The 12,521-nt window shown below is 59.6% G+C and overlaps 1 long non-coding RNA gene across 1 annotated transcript in view; it reads left to right on the forward strand.

The window, feature by feature from the left end:
* LOC121022942 (uncharacterized) overlaps positions 1-12,109 on the forward strand; it is a 30,409-nt gene extending 18,300 nt beyond the window's left edge. The window contains exons 2-3 of the long non-coding RNA XR_005787180.1: positions 3,561-3,664; positions 11,947-12,109. This is a non-coding gene — a long non-coding RNA (uncharacterized LOC121022942). The remainder of the gene's footprint in view (positions 1-3,560; positions 3,665-11,946) is intronic.
* Positions 12,110-12,521: the final 412 nt, after the last annotated feature.

A 12,521-nucleotide genomic window follows, 5' to 3' on the forward strand; every position in this document is an offset into this window, starting at 1 on the left:
CCCTCCCCGTGAGGCGGGGATGGTGGGGCCCACGCTGGAGGCCCGCACGGACGGGATACACAGCTCGCCAGGAGTCACAGAGCACGGAGGCTCCCCTGCCCCCACCCCCACCCCCGCAGTGAGTCCCAGAGGCGCGTGCAGAGGAAGTTGCTCCGTTAGCATCTGTCCGCGAGCCGGCTCCTGGAACTGGGGGCCAGGGGACCTGAGCGGTCATGTACGCCCCGCGCGGCCCCGTTCCCGAGGACGGCTTGTCGCCGTTCCAAGTTACGTTACCTCTCACCTGGCTCCCTGCCTCCGTAAGCTCGGACCTTCCCCGACCTCCGGCAACCTGGGGGAAGATGCAGGAACCAGTTCTGGGCTTTGGGTCCTGTTCTAGACGGTCGTAGCTTCCCGTTCCTGCCGTGACAGAGGACCAGACGCAGTGGCTTTGAAACAACACAAACTCACTGGCTCACAATTCTGCGGGCCGGAAGGCCACCGCCGGCTACAGGCGGGTGTCCACAGGGCTGGTTCCTTGCGGAGGCTGCAGGGGGGGGGGATCCGTGTCCTTACCTTTCCAGCTCCCAGGGGTGCCCACACTCCGCTACTGGCCCTTCCTCCCCCTGGGGTGCCAGCGACACGGCGCCCCTCCCGCCTTCTCCGTGCTCACACCTCCCTCCGGCCGTGGCGGGGAAAGGACCCTTGTGACCAGACGGGGCCCACCCGGATGACCCGGGCAGTCCCCTATCCCAGGTCCCGATCACGTCGGCAGAGTCCCCTCCACCACCCAAGGTCCCATATCCACAGGTTCTGGGGGTCCGACCGCGGGCATCTTGGGGGGCACACCTCCGATCCCAGAGAACCCAGAAACCCCGCCCCTCAGTCACACCCCCCACGTCTCGGGCCAGGAGCCCTCAGGAGCTCTCTGCCTCTCCAGTCCTGAGCTTGTCCCCACCGGTGCTGCCTCAGGCCCCCCACTGCTCTGCTGCGTCATGACCCCGTCCGGGCCCTGCAGTGGCCCTGCCTCCCCACAGCTCCTTTCTCAGAAACTCGGGGGAGGTCAGGGCCCGCCCACTGCCGCGGAGACCCCTGGGTGCTGCCCCACCGCAGGCTGCAGATGCTGGGGTACTTGCGGCTCCTTCCTGTATTGGACGGCATTCAACACATGCCCTACAACCCAGCTGTGGGTCCGCAGCGTCGCCCCACCCTCCTAAGCCGCATTGTCACAGCCACCGAGCAGCCAGGGCTGGCCCTCCCTCATGTGGACAGTGTGACGGGGAGACGCTCAATCCTGCTAAGCCTCAGTTTGCCTCTCTGTGAAACGGGGTTGATACGAAGAGCACCAACCTCATCAGGCTGCCGTCAGGATGAAACGAAGTCCTGTGCGGGGTGCCTGGCTGGCTCAGTCTTTGCGGCATGCAAGGCTTGACCTCAGGGTTGTGGGTTCAAGCCCCACATCGGGTGTGGAGCCGACTTAAAAAACAAAAATGAAACCCGATGGGCCTTGGGTACGGCTGCAGTACAAGTGCTCCTACAGGTTAGCCACCATCATCATCACCGTCCCTGTACCGTCGCCTGCAGACGAGTTCCACGAGGGAACCCGCGTGAGGAGGGTCGAGCTTTGGGTCCGAGCCCAGTGCCGCCACCAACAAGTTCTGGAGCTTGACCGAGTCACTTGTCCCTTCTGGACCCTCCTCGCGCATCAAGCCCGTGCCACGGGAGCGGCTGAGAAGCGGACCCACAAGGTTCTGGAAAGCTGCAAGTGACCGCATTGCCAGAGCACGGACGTGAGTGCTCCCTGGCACAGGATAGGGTGTCAAACAGGGCACGTGGAGGCATTCCCACCTCTGGGGTCCTCACAGCCTGAGAACGCTCTGCGCGTCCTCTCCGTGGGCACTTGGAAGGGCTCGTCACGTGGCCCCGGGGGAGGCCGGGGCACACGGGGGCAGAGCGTGTGCCCCGGGCCAGCAGCTGCCAACACACGGCCAGGCCTCCTGTGCCGGATTCGGTCCTCCCGGCACCCTCATGGTGTCCTTGTCCCGGGAACATATCCCCGGTCTGCAGAGAGGGCCGGCTCCGAGGAGGTGGGCTCCACCCTGTGCACGAACGTGCCGTAGGACTGGGGCCCCCGCTGCTCCGTCACTGTCCCCTGCCACTGGCCCGCATGTGCAGAAAGCCGCCAGGGGAGGGGCATCTGAGTCAACTTGGAGAAAGTGAGACGGGGCGTTTGGGGCACAGGGTGGTCCCGACACAAGGGCCCAGAGGGAGAGAGGGACATGGGTGCCCGGGAGCTGACCTGCTCTGGGCTGCATCGTAGGAAAGAAGCCCCAGGTGCCCCCCCCCCCATCACCGCACCAGCACCTGCAGGAGCCCGAGTGTCCCGAGTGAATGGATAAAGTGTGGTGTGTGCACAGTGGAACATTACTCAGCCCTAAAAAAGAAGGAGGTCTCGCCATTTGCAACCACACAGTTGGACCCAGAGGGTGTTGTGCGAAGTGAAGGAAGTCAGACAGAGAAAGGCAAATGCCACGTGATCTCAATTGTGTAGGGAAATCTAAGACAACGGCGACAACAAATGTAGAAACAAGGGCAAAGCAGAGACAGATGCCCCAGTGCACACTGGTGGTGGCCAGAGGGGGTGGGGGCGGGGGAGAGACAGGCTTCCGGTTGTGGCCCAACGAGCCCCGGGGATGAAAGAGACAGCGCAGGGAATCTCGCCAACGGTGCTGAGGTACCATTGTGTGGCGACGGCACGAGGCTGCGCCTGCGTTGAGCACAGCACGGTGTCCACACTTGCCCGGTCACTGCGTCGTACCCCGGAGACTCAGGGCACATTGTGGGTCAACTACGCTCCCGTGAAAAACAGAGAAGTGAATGAATCATCAAAGAACAAAAACAATTTGGGGCGCCTGGGTGGCTCAGTCAGTTGGGCGTCGACTTCGGCTCAGGTCACGATCTCACGGTCCGTGAGTTCGAGCCCCGCGTCGGGCTCTGTGCTGACCGCTCAGAGCCTGGAACCTGCTCCGGATTCTGTGTCTCCCTCTCTCTCTGTTCCTCCCATGCTCACCCTCCGTATCTCTCTCTCTCTCTCTCTCTCAAAAATAAATAAAGATTAAAAAAAGAAGAAGAAGAACAAAAACAATTTAAGGAAAAGAAAAGCGCCCCAGCTGTGGCCCTGGTGTCTTGTTCGGGATGGTAGGGACGCCCACCCAGGCTAGGGGCCAGCTGAGGCCAAGGATCACAGCTTGGAGTGATGCTGTTTGCTCACTCCGCAGATATCTAGTGGGGCCTCCGTGGGCCAGCACCGCGCTGGGGGCTGGGATGCACCTTCTCCCCTCGCTGACGGAACAGGTGATCGGACTAACGCGGCATTATCTACTTTTTAAAGATCTCCGTCTTGTTGACACACACTCATTTGCCTGTTCGTTCATTCATACAGCAAATGTTTCCTGGGGACCTCTGTCCTCGGCACGGTGAACACAGCCGAGAACCAGACGGACAAAAATCCACCTCAGAGTTCCAGACCCTTGCTTCCGATGAGGAACAACCAGCATTCTCTCGGCGTCCCTTTCTCGTGGCAGCCGTGGTTATTAATCCATGCCTGACTTCGAAATGGAAACTCCGAGACCGAGTTAATTGCCTAATTACTTTTGGAGAATAACCCACCAACCAACCATGGGTGAAGGTGAGTCTAAAACTGGATATAAACGCTCAGAAATGAATGAAAATATAGCATCTCTCCCCCCCCCCCACCACAGAGTGTCTGTGTTTCTAAAGACACTGAAACATTTTGAAGGATAAAATGTCGATTTCATTGTTTAGCACGGGGTGGCTCTATGTTGTGTCTGGGTCTTTATTCTCATAAAATGATTTCAAAAAACTATGCACTGGGGAGATTCTGTAACCAAAATCAGTGTCCGACGACAGCACGTGAACAAGGAAGCCGGGCGGTCGATACCACGTGGCAGGGCAGGGTCTGGTCGGCCTCTGGGCCCAGTCACTCCTCAGCCCTCCTCTGCCCGGGGTCGCGTCTGGATGAGGCCGGGACATGGCGTGAGGATTCATTGCAGCAGGAGAGGGAAACAGACACTTGTAGGCTCAGTTGGTACGTGGGGCTTCGGGGGAAGGACGTCTGTCCCTGCGTCTGAGGCTAGACCTACATAACCCTCGGGTCCGTGACCTTGAGATTCTCTGTGAAGCTACGAGAAAACGCCCTTCTCTACGTGAAGACAAAACATGGTAATTCTGCGGGGAAATCTACTTATAAATAACACAGTGTCGTGGTCCCAGGCAACTCACATCCACCCACTTTGTATCTGAAAGAAACGTCAACAAGAGAGGTGGAATGTTTGACTTTTCCCCTAAATGTCCACTTCCTATACTTACTAAGTGGTTGTGTGTTTTTTTTTTTTTTGGAAGGGGGGGTTTTTTTTTTTTAATTTTCTTAAAATTTTTTTAATGTTTATTTTTGAGAGAGAGAGGGAGAGTGCAAGCAGGGGGAGGGGCAGAGAGAGAGGAGACACAGAATACGAAGCAGGCTCCAGGCTCCGAGCTGTCAGCACACAGCCCGACGTGGGGCTCAAACCCACAAACTGTGAGATCGTGACATGAGCTGAAGTCAGATGCTTAGCCGACTGAGCCCCTCAGGTGCCCTGACCGTATGCATTTCTAATAGATAAAGGCTTTTTAGGAACGTGACCACCACCCTGTTATCATGCCTACCAAGCCGGCTAACGCCCCCATTCCAGCAAATGCAGTGTGGACGCCGTCCGTCAGCGGGGCCAACACCTTGCTCACTGATGGGGGCACGTGTCCCCAGGGTGGTCGTCTTCTGCTGGAACCAGGCCATTTTGTGAATCCTCTGTTCTTAGCTGACTCTGTCCCCTCTGGCCTGGGGCACCATGGACAGTGACCGGGCCCCTCCGCCCGCCGGAGCAGACTGTCCTGGGGCCCGTATGCCCCCTCCTCCCACAGCACCCCCAGAAGTGGACTAGACTCCTAGTCCTCAGCGTGGTTTGCAAACTGCTCTGAACCTTACGTTGAATGTGAACTGTGTTAAAGACAAACAGCTAGGGGCTGGGGGGCCCTTGTTCCTCTCCGAACTCTGCCAGTGAATCGCATGCCCGGCCAAGTCCTCTGACTTACCTGGGTTTGGATTTCCCTGTGGACAGGGAAGGGGGTGTCACTTCAGTCACCCGGAGAGCCACGTATGCCCCCCCGTCCACGGAAGAGAAGGAAGCCCTCACCCTCCAGAACCCTGAGTCACCCACCGATCGGATCACCTCGGCTCTCGTTTTACGCCTGGCCGGGAAGGCAGGAGAGGGAGGACTGAAGAGGGCCGCGTGCAAGGCCGTCGGGCCGTCTGATGAGTGGCCGCCCCTCCAGCACCCACGGCCGGCTCTGGGGCCCCGCAGGCAGACCCCAAGCTGAGACAGGGCTCCTGCTCGAACACGTAAAGCCCTCCTGCATCATTGCCCTGGCCCCACCCCCACCACCGCGGGAGGCCAGCCGCGGGCTGTGTGTGCAGGTGGAGTGGGGCGGTGTCTCTGTCCCCACGTGGCCTCGCGGACGCGCCCCCGTCAGTACCTCCAGCGCTCATCGGGCCCGCAAGAGCAGAGCTGTGCCCGCAGACTGGGCAGCCGTGTCCCCTGCCCGCGGCGGCGCGCACAACCCTCTGCTCACACGCGCGTGCCCACGTGTGTGCACGATGCAGCCGCGCGCGCACACACGCGCAAACCTCCAAGCTCCAAACGAACAGAGTAACTCAACAAAAAGTGCGAGGCACGTTTCCGGGAGACCGGGATGCCGGCACCGGTTAAGCCCCACAGCGGTGAGAAGCTGCAGGCCAGACGTGGGACTTACTGTCTCCGGGTGTCTTAGCGGGGTCTCGCAGAACTCAGCAAACCGGGGCAGGAGATATTTCTAAAGGAATTTTACTGCATTAAAAAAAAAAAGGGGGATACCTTTTTCCGTAAGGCCTCCAGTTTAATAAGTATCCGGGGCTTACCCTTAAATTCACCGGGGCTCAGCGCTAAGGACTTTATGACAGATTTGCCACTCATCTGAGAAGTGGCCTGAATCCCGGCTGTTATAGCTGATGGATTTATCAAAGCCGCTCTCCTTGGCTCCCGGGCGCGTGGGGAGCGCCGAGAAGCCGGGAGGAGAGACAGGAGAGGTTTGGGAGTATTAGCTGCGGAGACTGGAGCCGCCCCGCCCAGAAATGAGCCACGCGTGGGCTTAGAGACGAAATCTTTGGAACGGGAGGCACGTCTAGTTACGGGGAGCCGCGCAAAGCCGGCGCTCCGCTTCCACAGGCCGGGCTGCACCGAGTTGGGGCCGCGTGGACGTGGAAGTGGACGCCCCCTGCCCACGGCCTCACACCTGCTTCGGGGGCGGGCAGCGCGCGTTCCAGCTCCAGGGTCCCCCGCTAAAGGGTCCACCAAGGGGCCCTGCGCCCGAGTGGGCAGAGCAGAGTGGCGCCCACGGCCACGCGGACGCCCCTCACGCCCACTGACCACGGTGACGTCTCCATTCACTTTCCTGGGTGCGCCTCTCCGAACCATCGCTGAGGGCGTTTCGCAGCGAGAACACCCAGGTGTGCGGGGGCCTGGTGAGCGATGACGTGTCCCCCGGCCTCCGACGTCCCTGCCGGCGCCTCGACCAGAGGTGTCCACGGCGGCCCCGCCGTCTTCTCTCCCCACCAGGAACTCGCCCTACTGTGAATGGCCCCGGCAACCCGTCCTCTTGGGTGGAACCCACGCGTCCCGGGTGCCCCTACTCCCCCCAGTCCCACACCCCAGCTGCTGTGTGCCCCCCTCCGTATTCACACGTTGAAACCTCCTGGTTGTGCAACCACGTTCGAGTACTTTGCAATTTCTTCACCCGTAAACTTCTTCACCCTCGTAGTGGCTACGAGGCCTAAATGTTTTGTTTAAATGCCATTGTTGTCCAGCTCAGGTACGGCTGGCGTCAGCCCTTCTGTCGGTCCCGTCGCTGAGCCTACGTGGGACGGGAGCCGCTAACGAATGTGCAGCGACACCGCCCCTCCCAGGAGTGCTGGCCTGCGTTGCCTGCCGTCTGGTTTGGGGTCCGCCGGGAGACCCTCGCCGGGGCAAGGGACGTACCTGGAGATTCAGAGATTTGCAGAATGGCTTCTTAGGATTTAAGGGCTGGGAGGGACCCGAGTCCTGACCCCCACTTGGCACATGGACGCTGAGGTCCCCAGAGGGGCGGCCCCTGAATCAGCCTGGTCCCCTTTGAGCCTCAGGACTCGGTATGGAGCCGCCACAGCCTTGCCCGAGCTGTTCCGCGGGGCTCGAGGCCTCTGCCCGCCCCCGGGGCCCTCCCCAGGCCCCAGCCCCCAGGTGACCCCCCCCCTCCCACGCACCCAGGCAGGGTGAGTTCCCAGGGGCCTCACCCCGGCTCCCCCAGGGATCGGCCAAGGGGATCGCCGTTCGCCCCGGACTGTCACTGGTCAAGGGCTCCTGCATGCAGGAAAGGGGAGTCAGTTACCAGGCGGGTGGACCAGCTCCCGGTGCCTGCGGGCCAGTGGCTGTACCCGTGCTGGGTGTCAGGAAGGGAAGGCCGTGGGCGGGGGCGGGGGCGGGGCCCTCAGCAGCTGGAAGGCAGCTGACGGGTGGAAGGGCGCCACCATGGCTGGCTGCCGGGGGGGACCGTGCTCACGGGTGAGGGCTGGTGAGGGACGGGCGGGTGCAGGGCAGCCAGTGCAGGGCGGCCCCAGCTGTCCCCCACCCCCAAGCTCCCCTCACCTCCAGGACACCGTCTTCCATTTCAGTCTATTTGCGCCTGATAAGCCGGACTGGGGTACGTGGGGTGAAACCATGTAAATCTCTGAGCGTTCTGGTGGCCCAACTATGCGTCGGTCTGCCTGGTGGTGATGGCGGCTGTGGATCGTGAGACGCAGTCAATCCTTGGCCAAGGTTCTGGAGGCTGATGCCGGCCCACCCCGTTGGGAGCCACAGCCGCCAATCCCTCCTGGACCGAGGGTTGGGTGGCCCAGGAGGGGGAGAGCCCTGGGCCCCCGCTCTTCAGCCCATGCTTCTGGAAACGCCCTGAGATACCTCCTGACCGCTGGCTTGGTTGAGGTCTAGCGGGACAGGCCAGCCGCCATTAAACTCCCCCCTGGGAAGTGGGTTTCCGAGCCGTGGCTCAGCTTGTGGAGGTGCCACAGTGTGTGCGTGGTGGCCGTCTGCCCCAGGACGGCCACGCCTGACCCGCTGGGTGTGCAGCCCGGGTGGAGGCAGGGCCTTTGGACAGAGACCTGAACTCCTGGGGTCTAGTCCCACCTTCCCTGGAATCTTCTGGTCATGAGATGAAGAACAAGAGACAGTCCGAGAGAAGTAGACGCGTCACAGCTCTGTGTCCCGTATCCTCGTTGGTAAAGTGCACAGGTCAGATCCGGTCACCTCCCGCACCCTCACAGTCCCATTCGGTGGCCGTGGCTCCATCTGCCACCTCAGGGTCCATTCAGGTCCGGAACGACGTCATCCCATCAACGATGTTAAGCCAAAACCTACGAAGTCACAAGTCTGCTGCCTGGACAACCTTGCCACCCGTCACGAGACCCGATGGTGGGCCTTCCCACCTCTCCGGCTCCAGATGAGGGACTGAGCCCACCAGGCGAGGAGCTGCCCGCGGCGCCTGACCACACCATCCCCCGTGGGTGCGCGTGGGGAGAGACGATGCGGGAGTCTCTTCAACATGTGACTTGCCTCAGAAACTCTCTGCCCTGCACGCAAAGTGAAGACAACCGTCTACCCATCTGGCAGACCGTCAGTGCCCCTACCGTGCGCTCTCTCCGCTGGGTCACCGCACGCCTGGTGGAGTTATCAGCGGTGTGGCCTCGTGGTCCCCGGGATCAGAAGCCACTTGGGGTAAACTCAGCATCACTAACTGCGTGAGCCCGAACAAGTTACTTGGGCTGTCAGCACACGGGTTTCCCCTTTTCCAGATTTAAGCTGCGTCAAGGGAGGTGGGGCTGACAGACGATGTCAGGCGGGGGTCATTGAGAACCTGTTACGAGGACAGCAGTGACGCTTGGGGACAGCGGAACATATGGTCACCGTCACCCTCCGCTGTGTCTGACCCTCAGCACCTCATGATGCTCTTACCTGAAGCCACATCGGGACTCGAGTGGTGTTTTTTCCATCGGGTGCAGAAAACGTCTGACTGAAGTTTGAGTCTTGCCGTGCGTGGGGAGATCCAGTGAGATATCCTTTCTGGAGAGCGAGAGAACCTGGCCTCTCTGGGCCCTGGGAGTGTGGGAGGGCAGTGAGCTTGAGGGCGAGGCCCGAGCTCCAGGTAGAGCCTGACCCGGGGGCATGTGGCCTTGGGTGGAAGCTTCCGGGCTCCAGAGGTCTGTGGACATTCATGTCCAATATGGCGGTAGGGCAGCCAGGCATCCCAGCCCCAGCTGACTCCGGGCGTCCTGTGGCCCGCTGGGGGGCGGGGGGTGAGCCGCGGATGTTTGTGGTGCTCTGTCACAGCAGCCCGGGAGATCATGCACAGAAAATGACAGAAAGGCCAAGAGAGCCACAGGACACAGAGCTATACCACGTCTGCCTGCCTCTTTGCAGAGGAGAAAGGGCTGGTTTCAGTCCCCGTGAGTTAGGTTTCCTGTTACTCGCAGGCAAACGCACTCCCAGCTGATCAAACTGTTCAAACGGGAAAGGCTGGAGATGTTGTTAAGGGACTGCTTAAGGTGCCGTGCTCTCAGCGGGCAGGGGGCTGTCGGAAAGATCCGGTCTTTCTGGAAAACGACAAGGCGCGTATCTGGGGATTCAGTAGGTCCGGGCCCCAGCAGGGTAACCTCTTTATAGTAGTAACGAGTATTTCGGTAGAGGTGTGAACAAGTTACACACGGAGTTTTCGTAGGAAGATGAATCTTCGTTGAAAACACCTCCGTGGGCGCCTGGGGGGCCCAGGCGGTTGAGTGTCTGACTCTCAATTTTGGCTCAGGTCCTGATCTCACGGTTCGTGGGACGGAGCCCCACGTCAGGTTCGGTGCTGACAGTGCAGAGCCTGATTGGGATTCTCTCTCTCTCTCTCTCTCTCTCTCTCTCTCTCCCTCTCTGCCCCTCCCCCCACAAATAAAGAAATAAACTTAAAAAAAAAAATAAAGAAAACACCTCCCTCCCTCACCAGCACCCTATGGTGGGTCAGACGTTTTTCAAATGTGCCCTCCAAAGCCCAGGTGAATGACAGTGGCACGTATCACAGTCTCCCCGTCCCTCGCTCACTCCAGCCTGGGAGCACTCGATAATCAGTCTTTCAGGGTGGGAAACCCAGTGCTAATAAATGTAGGACCCGACTAAGCACTTACTGTGGGTGCGGATTAGCAGCCGAAGCAATAGAAAAGCTCTCGGGCGCCTGGGGGCTCAGTGGGTTGGGCGTCCGACTTCGGCTCAGGTCATGATCACGGTCCATGGGTTCAAGCCCCGCGTCGGGCTCTGTGCGGACAGCTCGGAACCTGGAGCCTGTTTCGGATTCTGTGTCTCCCTCTCTCTCTCTGCCCCTCCCCCGCTCGCTCTCTCCCTCCCGCGCGCACTCTCTCTCTCTCTCTCTCAAAAACAAACATTTAAAAAATGAATGAATTAATTAAAAGGAAAAAAAAGAAAGAAAACTCTCCAAGCTCATACTCGCTTAGGACCTAAGTGGACGAGTCCCTCCCAGTCTCTAACCTTCCCGGTTCTGCTACCCGCTGAACTGAAGCTTCGAGAAGACGTGTGAACGCGCTGACCCCCCGCATCTGTGACTGCGGCCTTATTGGGAAATAGGGTCGCCAGGGATGCAGTTAGGTAACATGAGGTCAGACCGGAGTGCGGCGGGCACTACTCCAACGTGCCCGGGGCGCCAAGGAGAGCCAGCAGTGAAGCCAGACGCGCAGGGAGGCGGCCCTGTGGGGATGAAGGCAAAGGCTGGAGCCAGCTGCCAGCCCAGGAGCACCAGGGGCCGTGTGCATCCGCCAGAAGCCGGAAGAGGGAGGAAGGACCCGCCCCCCTTCCTCGCAGGTCTCGGAGGAAGCAGGGCGCTGCCGCGACCTTGATTTCAGACCCCTGGCGTCCAGAACTGGGAGGCATTTGCGTGGTTTGAAGCCCCCAAGTTTGTGGTTTGCGAGGCAGCCGTAGGACAGTACTATTGATCACGGACACCCAGGGAGCGCTTTGCAGTAAGCACGCCCAACCCCCGGCCCTGAAATCCGGTTTTAATGGCCTCGGGGTTGGGGCTGCGTGTCTGTGACTTGGACCCAGCAGAGCCCGTGTGATGGGCCAGAAGCATCCCCGCCACGTGCTGGGTGAGGATTAGCCTCCGTCTGCAGATCGGAGGCTCCGGGGAAAACGTGCAGTGCCCGACGGGAGCCACGGGCTCACCTGCTCGGCACCGTCACCCTAGGACCCTCTGGGCTCCGACAGCCCACAGTCCGGCAGGGGCCCCGGCCCCGGCCCCGGCCCACGACCCCCAGGGCCCTCGACTCCCTGAGGCCACCATGAGCGCCCGCGCCTCTCTGTGCCTCCTTTTTGGTCTGTGTGTTTACAAAGCCGACCGGAGCCAGATCCCAGGGAGCCACTAGGTGCGTCCGTGCCCAAGACGGAGAATTAATTAAATTTACGGCTCCGGGTGATGTAAAATAAATTAGGTCTCTGTGTCATTGATTTAAGTCCTCACACCTTGACAGCAAGTTTACTTAGGATGTGCTATCTCTGAGTAAAATAACGCACACCTCAAGAAACGGAAGCCGAGGGTAGAGATTACATGAGCGGCTCCAACTTTAGGAAGTAGGTCACAAATGAGGTTTTACCCTGTGCGTGGAGAGCTCAGGGTCGGCTGAATTATTCATGCAGTCTGCGCTCCACTGTTTTAAACTCGACAATTGAACACTGGCTTGGAAGGTCATTAACACCCAGGAAAAATGCAAATGGTTTTTCTCCATCTTTTTAATTGTCATAGCATGAGAATCACCAGCACGCGGAGATGAGACGAAAGCAGGTCCCCTCCCTGGTGGGGGAGGCGGCTCCCACCTGGCACACTCCTCTCGGATGGAGACTGGAGAGGGTTCCCGTGGGCAACTGCTTCCCCGCAGAGACCCTGGCTCGGTGGGTGAGGAAGCAGATTGAGGTGCTATTTAAAGCCGTGTTCTCATACGTGAATAATCAAGAGCCTCTTTCTTTCTTTCTTTTTTTTTTTTTTATTTTTTTGATAGGGTGGAATTGGGGGCAATGCTCAATTAGCCTAGAAACTATCCCCTCGCCTGGCCACCTGTGGAAGGAGAAATCCCACGTAGATCGCAGTGGCAGAGGGGACTCTTCCCAAACCTTCATCTTGGAAGTCCACAGAGGTGTGGAGATTCGCCCCGAGCGGCTCAGCGACTTAATGATGGTCGGAACCGGCACCCCCTCCCGTCCCCAGCCCAGTGCCCGATTCACTGCACCCCCTGTCCCCCAGGAGGCAGATTCGAAGGGCTTATGTGCAGAACGTTTAATATCTGTAAGTGCAGCTGGAAAAAAAAAAAAAAAAAAGAACCG

Source organism: Herpailurus yagouaroundi, unplaced genomic scaffold (genome assembly GCF_014898765.1).
Source record: "Herpailurus yagouaroundi ecotype Mexico unplaced genomic scaffold, PumYag 483, whole genome shotgun sequence".
NCBI classification, from domain to species: domain Eukaryota; kingdom Metazoa; phylum Chordata; class Mammalia; order Carnivora; family Felidae; genus Herpailurus; species Herpailurus yagouaroundi.